General features: G+C 44.2%; 1 protein-coding gene across 10 annotated transcripts in view; it reads left to right on the forward strand.

Moving 5' to 3' along the window:
• Positions 1–4,366, forward strand: part of LOC119178475 (uncharacterized) — a 59,767-nt gene extending 55,401 nt beyond the window's left edge. For all 10 annotated transcript variants that reach the window (XM_075885774.1, XM_075885723.1, XM_075885770.1 and 7 more), the window contains 2 exons: positions 2,787–2,951; positions 3,932–4,366. The gene's annotated coding sequence lies outside the window, so the exon portion shown is untranslated. The remainder of the gene's footprint in view (positions 1–2,786; positions 2,952–3,931) is intronic.
• The last annotated feature ends 4,133 nt before the right edge of the window (positions 4,367–8,499 follow it).

Below are 8,499 nucleotides of genomic sequence, written 5' to 3' on the forward strand. Positions count from 1 at the left end.
AAATTAACCGGAGAGGTTTTCTCCAAAACGGTGCAAGGCCCCTCGTACCGGGGGACAAGTTTCGAGGAGAGTCCCGGAGTTTGGTATGGGATGGCAAGCCACACAAGAGACCCTGGGGCATAGCTGGTATCCGGAAGAGAGGTGCTACGGCTTTCTTTCTGGCGTTGTTGCTCTTCCGAGGTGAACGCACGGGCAAGCTGGCCGCACTCTTCGGCTTGTCGAGCAGCATCGGAGATAGGTGGACACTCGGAAGCGTCAGGAGGGTAGGGAAGTAGGGTATCAATTGTATGGGAAGGCTCACGTCCATAAAGAAGAAAGAAAGGTGAGAATCCCGTGGTGGTTTGTACTGTGGTGTTATATGCGAACGTGACGTATGGGAGAATACGTTTCCAGTTGCTATGATCAGATGCCACGTACATTGAGAGCATATCACCTAGCGTGCGGCTGAACCGTTCCCTTAGCCCGTTAGTCTGCGGGTGGTATGCTGTCGTTTTCCGATGAATGACGAGGCATTCTGAAAGCAGAGTTTCGACGACCCCGGAGAGGAAAGCGCGGCCTCTGTCACTAAGGAGCTCTCGAGGTGCACCATGTCGAAGGATAAAGCGTTGTAAAATGAAAGAGGCGACATCCTGAGCTGTAGCACTCGGCAAAACGGCTGTTTCGGCGTAGCGTGTCAGGTGGTCAACTGCCACTATAATCCACCGATTACCATCTGGTGTCAATGGAAGGGGACCGTAGAGGTCAACACCGACGCGATCAAATGGCTTGGCAGCGCATGGAAGTGGCTGCAATGCACCAGTCGCATGTGGCAGTGTTAATTTGCGTCTCTGGCAGTCAGGACAGCACTGCACGAACTTGCGTACAAAATCATGCCGCTCCAGTAATAGTGATGGCGAAGGCGTTCATATGTTTGAACACTCCGGCGTGGCCGCATCGCAGATCGTCGTGAAGAGAGGCGCATACTTGCGATCGTAAAGTGCGTGGAATGACCAGCAGCCACCGGCGGCCATCGGGAGAGTAGTTGCGTCGATGAGGAAGTTGATCGCGGATGGCGAAATGGAAAGCTTGACGGCGGAGGGATCGAGATACTGGAAGCTTGGGCGTGCCAGATAAATATTCGATAAGAGAGGCGATCCACGAGTCACGACGTTGTTCGGTGGCAATCGAGTCGAGATTTAGCGATGACAAGGTCTGCAGGAAAATGTTCCCGCACGTCTGATCTGGTGGTAAAGGTGAGCAGGACAGGGCATCAGCGTCAGAGTGTTTGCGTCCGCAGCGGTATACGACGCGAATGTCGTACTCCTTGATGCGGAGTGCCCATCGCGCAAGGCGGCCAGAAGGGTCTTTCAACGTGGAGAGCCAGCAAAGCGCATGGTGATAAGTTACTAGATCGAACGAGCGGCCGTATAAGTACGGCCGGAACTTTCCAAGCGCCCACACCAGAGCCAAACACTCTTTTTCTGTCACGCTGTAATTAGTTTCGGCTTCTGTCAGAGTGCGGCTAGTGTAGGCTACAACGTATTTTGAATAGCCGGGGTTTCGTTGACCGAGGACTGCGCATAGCCCGACGCCTCCCTCCCTCCCCTCCCTCGCCTCCCTCCCCTTCCTCGCTTGTTTTCGTGGTCTTTCAAGACAGGTGGAGCGCCTCCTCTCTGCTTCGATGGCAGGCCTGCTGAACGAGTATCTTATCGCATGCGCCCTTCTGGCCTACAGCGAAGGGCCGGCTGGTTTGATCTCCGCTTCAGCTGAATTCATCGCCTTTGCGTGTGCGTTTTTGTCTGTGTGTAGAAGATAAGGTGCTTGGGGAAATGTTAGATATTCGGACTTAATACGGGACGTGATGACAATAGCAAAGACCCGTTGAAGGCACAATAATGAGGCTTTTTCATGATTTAGTGAAGTGTTTGAAAAATGCAGCTGTGGGAAAGTGTTGATTTACAAGTGCTGTGCACTGGGGCTACATCTGCTAGGAATGTTTTACTGCGCTAAAGTTTCTTGAAAAATGCCTTTGTGGCTGGTCCCAACAAGCTCCAAACAGTCTTTCTGGCTTCTCCAAGCCTTCTCTAACACCTCCAAGCCTACTAAAAGAGGCCCTTGTTCATGTGTTGGATCACACAAAAATTGGTAAAACTAAATGGTCCAAAACAAACCTGGGACATATAGTAGTCCAGAGAAGGTAGTTGCAGAACTCGGACGTGGAATAAAAAGTCGGGACAGTCCCGCAGAATCCGGTATGGTTGGTAACCTTAGCTATAAGTAGTGCAAGCTGTACATGCATGTAACTTCATGGAATGTTGCTTAGTTGCAATTCATTTAGCTGTGTTATTTCTCACTAATTCAAATTTATACACGGCAATGAGTCTTTAGTGGCTTTAAATGCCTTTTTTCCTGCTCACAAAACACTTTTGGTTGCTTCGAAATTCATTTTTTTCCTGCTCCGAAATACACTCTCAGCTGCTCCGAAAGCACTTTTCCGTTCTCTAAAATACACTTTTAGCTGCCCGGAAAGCCTTTTTTTCTTGCTCCAGAATGGCTTCAGCCAATCACATGATGCACTAGCATTGATGACGTCTGCAATTCAAGTGTTTTTATTGTGGTGCCAACTCTTAGAAATGCTGCATCCCTTCATGTTTGATGTTCGTTGCACCGTTTTGAATGGTTTCATAAAATACGAAACAAAAAGCGGCAATAAAAAAAAGGCGGGAGAAAACAGCATGATTTACTGCAATATGAAGTGTGTAAGAGCTTCCTGTTAATTAATTAGTGTCTGTGATGTGTGTTTGCAGAGCCATATCCAATACCTGAACTATATGGCAACTGTGAGGAAGCAGCGCATATTGGTCGGGCCTAGTATGAGCAGCTTGCCCCTCATTCTTCCACGGGTCATTCTTTGCTGCTTTGATTTCTTGTAAAGCCTGAATAGAGATCATGATCCTGCCCTTTATGACAAGGTATGTATGTGTGGTAATTTTGTAGCATTTTGCTTTGTGTTTTTATTTTACAACATTGCATTTAATAATGTCCATTGCACTCCCCATGGTAGCATAAAGGGACACAAAAGGGAAAACTGATTATTTTCTATTAGTAAATTAGTATTTTACAACGCCAAAATCACACCGACCACGAGAAGACGCTTGGTAAGCAAGACAAGGTGATAAAAGAAAATACGAGCGATGCCATTTTGAATCTCCTGCATGATTTGTCATGATGTCATAGATATTGGAAGCATCTAATAGGACCTATGTCATTTTTAATCGAGTCATATTACCAACTGGCGCTAACAAGCAGTTCTTGCTATTCCTTATTGAAAGACACCAAGGATTATGTACTATGAAAGTAGTAGCACACTTTTTATTTTGGTGGCCAGGAATTGACCGTGGCATAGAGCAGCATGCGGCTGCTGTTACGTTTTCATAGCCAGTTTACTTATGCCAGATGCTGTAAAGACTTGGGAAAATGCTCCCGGATTTATATCAGTTTCACAGGCCCGGCTGCCAGGCAGATGGTACTAGTGGTAGTAGATTTGTACTCCAAATGGATCGAAGGGATTTCCATGAAACATGCAAACATGGAGTAGACAATAAAGGCTCTGAGAAGTGTATTTGCCCCTTTTGGTGTGCAGTGTACCATCGTCTCCGACAACGGTGCAAATTTCACGTTAAAGAGTTGGCCACATTTACAGCAGATAACATTGCTCATCTGTGCTCGATGCCTTTCCACCCACACTCCAATGGAGCTTCTGAAAGGGCGGTAAGAACTGTGAAGGAAGGTCTTTGGTAAATAAAGGGTGGCAATCCTGATGAAAAATTGGTCTGGCTAGTGCTAACTTACAGAAGAACCCCTACCAAAAGTGGGAAATTTCCCTCAGTAATGCTACTTGGCTATCAAATAACATCGCGGCTTGGCACCCGCTTCTCTGTGACTCTTGCAGGTGAAAAATCTGGAAAACGCAGACTGGACACTTCCACCGAAGAGCAAAGTGTATGTTCGTAATCACGCACAAGGGGAGAAGTTTATTCCAGGTCGTGTGAAGTTGCTGACAGGTGGATTGTCCAATCTTCGAGTTATATCACGGCTCGAATTGCACCATGCCAAGGCTCGCATGACACCAAGGCAGTCGCGTAATGCGAGCATTGGCACTTTTGCAGACCTTTATCAGCGTGACGTTTAACGAGGTCTTCATTGAGACCCTTGCCGGCGCATATGCTCTGGACTCGTGTGGGCGCTAATGAACTATGTGTAGTGATAGAGAAATCTTTTATTTGATTGTTCTCTTTATCTTGTCCAGATTTCATGCTTTTTATTTCTGGTGGCTACAACTATATATATTTGGCATTCGCTTCTATTAAAATTTCAATTTTAAGTAGCGCTTGTCCTGTGTTTTTCACTCATCTTACGCACATGCCTTCCGCACATGCCTTCCACGCTCACAAAAATTATATGCAGAAACGCAATACCTGCCAGGTCACGCACGTAGGCAGGTGCGTAGGCAGAAGGGGGGGGGGGGGGGGGCACCTTTTTTCGGAAGGGGCGCCCTCCTGAAATGGTCATTTTTCGCTCTCTATGCCATAGAGGAAAAAAAATGGGGGGGGGGGGGTGCAGGAGGCATCGGCTTGATGTAGCACCCCTGGCTACGCCCTTTTGCTAAGGGTAAGAAATAGCCCCGTTAGCTTCCAGGCATGTTGGAATGCTGGTGTGATAAATATTGCACCTTCATGGTGCCTGGCATATCGCAAGAAACTGTTCAACATTATTCAAATCCAGAGGTCGGATTGTTTTATTTGTCCAATGTTATTGCTGCTTGTGCTTGCAGCATTTATTCGCTTCTTGAGTAATCTAGCTTTGAAATAAACAAAAGGGTGTGAGAGCTGTGGGTAGTAAAATTTCATAGTGGTGGACCACAGAGTGCGTTATGAGGCGTGGCCACTTTTTCGTTATTCTTGTGTGCTGCTAAAATGCACTGTTTCAAGAAGTAACCCAAAATATAAGGAAAAAAACACAACAGCACCTGCTTGACCATGACTAATTGACAGATGAAGGTCCAGCAAAGGGGTAGCTATCAGGCAGTTGTGTGTATGCACATATTTTTATATACAGCGTACCTGTGTGCGAGTAGAAAGAAGTTGCACTGTGCCTGGAATGCAAATGCATTGCCGTTCCCCCAGTAGTCGCATTGCCCACTTTCATTTCCTTATTTTTTCTTTACTGAATAAATGAAAACCTAACTTAGAACTTCATTTATCTTTCATTTCGCAGTTCTACCTTAGGATGAAGTGAATTGGTATGCATTTAAAAGGCACACACATAATATAAAAGGGTAAATAAAGTTTTTTCATTCCATTCTATTATAGAAAGGGTAATTTACTAGAATAGACAAGTGTAAAACTCGTATGGGGTAATAATGAAGCCAGCACGCTGAAAGTAAACCTTCAGCTTCAACTTGCTAGTCCAGTCTCGAACCTCAAACAACATTGTTCTGTAAAAACCTTGTATTTTCTTCGTAAGATGAAGGAAAGTGTGAATTCAAGGGCTTGATATGGTTTGTTCTTCATGGATTTGTTCTTCATGAATGCGTCCATAATCAATATAAAAAAATTTGGGTGACAAAAGTGATGTTTAGCTGCTGCTCAAAAAGGATTGCTTTGAGTAATACTGTACCAGACTTGATATCTATGTTTAATTACCGTACGTTGTTCTTTTAAAGGTATAGCTATGCTGGGCAGCCTGGGCATGATTGCGCTCCAAGTAGAATCATCAATTTATTGCACATAATTTACAGAATTTGGCTTGTCTGTGCTTAACCCATGTTTATAAATGTACATTTTGGCGCTGCGAGGGTTGGTGACGTGCCAAGAAAAGCCCTAGAGTTCCAGGATGTCTAAGACGATGACCACTGCACAGGCAGACGCTACGGCTTGCAGTCATATGGCTGTGGTGTATTCTACATTTCACTGCTTTTGTGGCAAAAAAAGCACTATGCAAGATATAGCAAGCCACACACAACTGAAATATATTTTCTTGCATGTAACTCATAGCAAAAAGCGGGAAAATGTGCTTCAAAGGTGCTAAAGATCTGTGGCCGATATACTGCAACGGCCGCTTTGAAAACAAGCTGCAAAAAAAGAACCAAGGCAGCAATAAAATTTTCGATGGTTTCGCTATTCTAGTACACTATAGCTTCGTGAAATTAGATGCGGTTATCGGGGACAAATCACAGCATAACTATAAACAGCATGCTTGATCCTAGTGGTTATTGTATGATAAGATGATGACCAAGCGCCTTGTCAAAACAAACAAAGCGACTTGTTCGAATCGCAATGCTCACACTGGGGACTGTTGGATTGCCAAGTGGAAATATAGAGCGTCCTCAAGGATGATCCATAAGCAAACGCGCCTTTATTCGTCTCTGCTAGCCTCAGTGTTTACGCATCAGCAAGAAACGACCACGAACCACTTTTCGCGTTTCCAGCATCGGTGAACAAACTAGAGCATTCGTGACACAATAAATTTTATTCGTTCTTGCAAGATACAAAGTTATTGTGAAAGTACTGGGCAACTTGTGCTTTCGATTCAATGCTATAGTCTGACCTGTGCAGTTGTGCAGTTGAAACTTGCCTTGTTCTACGTGCATATAAAATTCGTCAGTGCTTTCGTAGTGTATGAATCCCATAATAACATTGTATGCAGAAAGTTGTGTGGGCTTGTGATTTGCTCTTGCAAAATTGTGCCAACGCTATGCCTCTTGTTTTTGAACGTTTGAAATCGCAGCCCACTGCAAGCGATTTGCTTGTTGACCAGCTTGAGAGCGAAATCCGCAAAATGGTTGTCCGCACCCAAACGTCTTTCCATTTGTTCAAAGTCGTTAAGTGCAGGGAACTCCTAAGATTGCTTTCAGCAGCATGCTCAAGCAAATCATCTTGAGGACGAGGATTTTTCACTGAACACAGAAAGCTTCCGATGCACCAAGAGTGACAGCGACGATGAATGATCAGCTGCTAAATCACAAGGAGCGAGTTGCATTTCCCGCGTCCGCTCGTGCATCAATGTTTTTCACACTCGATCGTAAGTCACTTTGATTATATTTAATGTACAGTCGACTCTTGTTAATTCAAACTTGAAGGGACCTCTGAGTTTTGTTTGAATAATCAGAAGTTCTGAAATATATGACACTGGGTGAGGTGGCACCACACATTACGATTAGGCATTGATTTTATCACATTTAAAAATTTTTAAGTGTTTTTGAGCCCTAGCTGCATGCAATGAAGAGAAAACAGAGGTGTGAAGTCTGGAAGCTTATTGGCCATTTATTGCTGATTCAACTGTTTAAGGAAATCGTGAATTGCCAACTCCTTCTTTGCTATAGGTATGTGCCTTCAGCACAAAGCTCTCTATACCAGTTGAGAAGCATCACTATTTACCATGCGTGTGCTTTCTTTCAAACGTTCGTTTACCAGCAAAGTTTTTTTTCTTAGAAAACCTGAGGTGCTTATTTTTTATATTTAGATTGTTAGGATTATATAACCACACAAATTTTTAAAACCATCAGATATTTTTTGGTGGGGAACTGCAAAAAATATGAATTAACCAAATAATGGAGTTTGAATTAAGAGATTTTTAAATACGTTGAAAGAATAGAGGGCCAACCAAAAATCTAATTTTGTTTGAATTAATCGAAAGTATGAATTATCAGAGTTTGAATCATTGCGAGTCTACTGTTTATAATATCCTTCAGCAAAGTAAAAAAAAGAAATCATAGTTTTTCTTGTGCCTTGCATGTAGCCCAATCACTGGATATTATGGAGCGCTGCATACTGCCAATACGCTCGAGCTTGACCAACGAAGCGAAATGGTAATTAAAGCGATGAAACGTGCAGTTACAACTATGCTAATTTCTCCTGTACTTCACGAGTATCTTCAAAATGCTGTTGTTCGACAAAGCTTCGCAATTTAGACATTCCGGAAGCATACACGCGTATTCTTTTTTTATATTCATGTTTCGATTGCGCGATGGAACCTGCAGCATCCAAGTGTAGCGAATTGCCCACGGTTAGAGCCTGAGCATGGCTGTGACACCTGCGCTACTTAAAGGGGTGTTATATGTGTGTGTTCCGTTGAATAAGCAACTCCGTGTTCCTGGCAGTGCAAGTAACAACGATGGCGTAATATTCAGTCAGCGAATTTTCTATCCTGTTGCGGCATAATACCATTGCAAACCATCGCCAGATAAACATTTGGTTCTGTGCAGCCACGATGGCCTCACTCGCTAGCAGCTACTACTGCAGCAAATTCGTCAGGCAGGCTTGGTACATATACTACCTCAAAGTGCCGTTCAGTTCGTACGTCTATTCTAGTGCATGCAGTTTTCCGTAGCATGCACAGGATTTCGCAAAGCGTCGTTCACGTATGGTAACAGGAAGCTGAAATATATTCTTTCACACCGTGATCAATAATTGGGGGGCAAGTGTTCGTGGTTTCAGAATGCAACTTTGTCTCATATGC

The sequence above is a fragment of the Rhipicephalus microplus genome, chromosome 1 (assembly GCF_043290135.1).
Source record: "Rhipicephalus microplus isolate Deutch F79 chromosome 1, USDA_Rmic, whole genome shotgun sequence".
Lineage (NCBI taxonomy): Eukaryota > Metazoa > Arthropoda > Arachnida > Ixodida > Ixodidae > Rhipicephalus > Rhipicephalus microplus.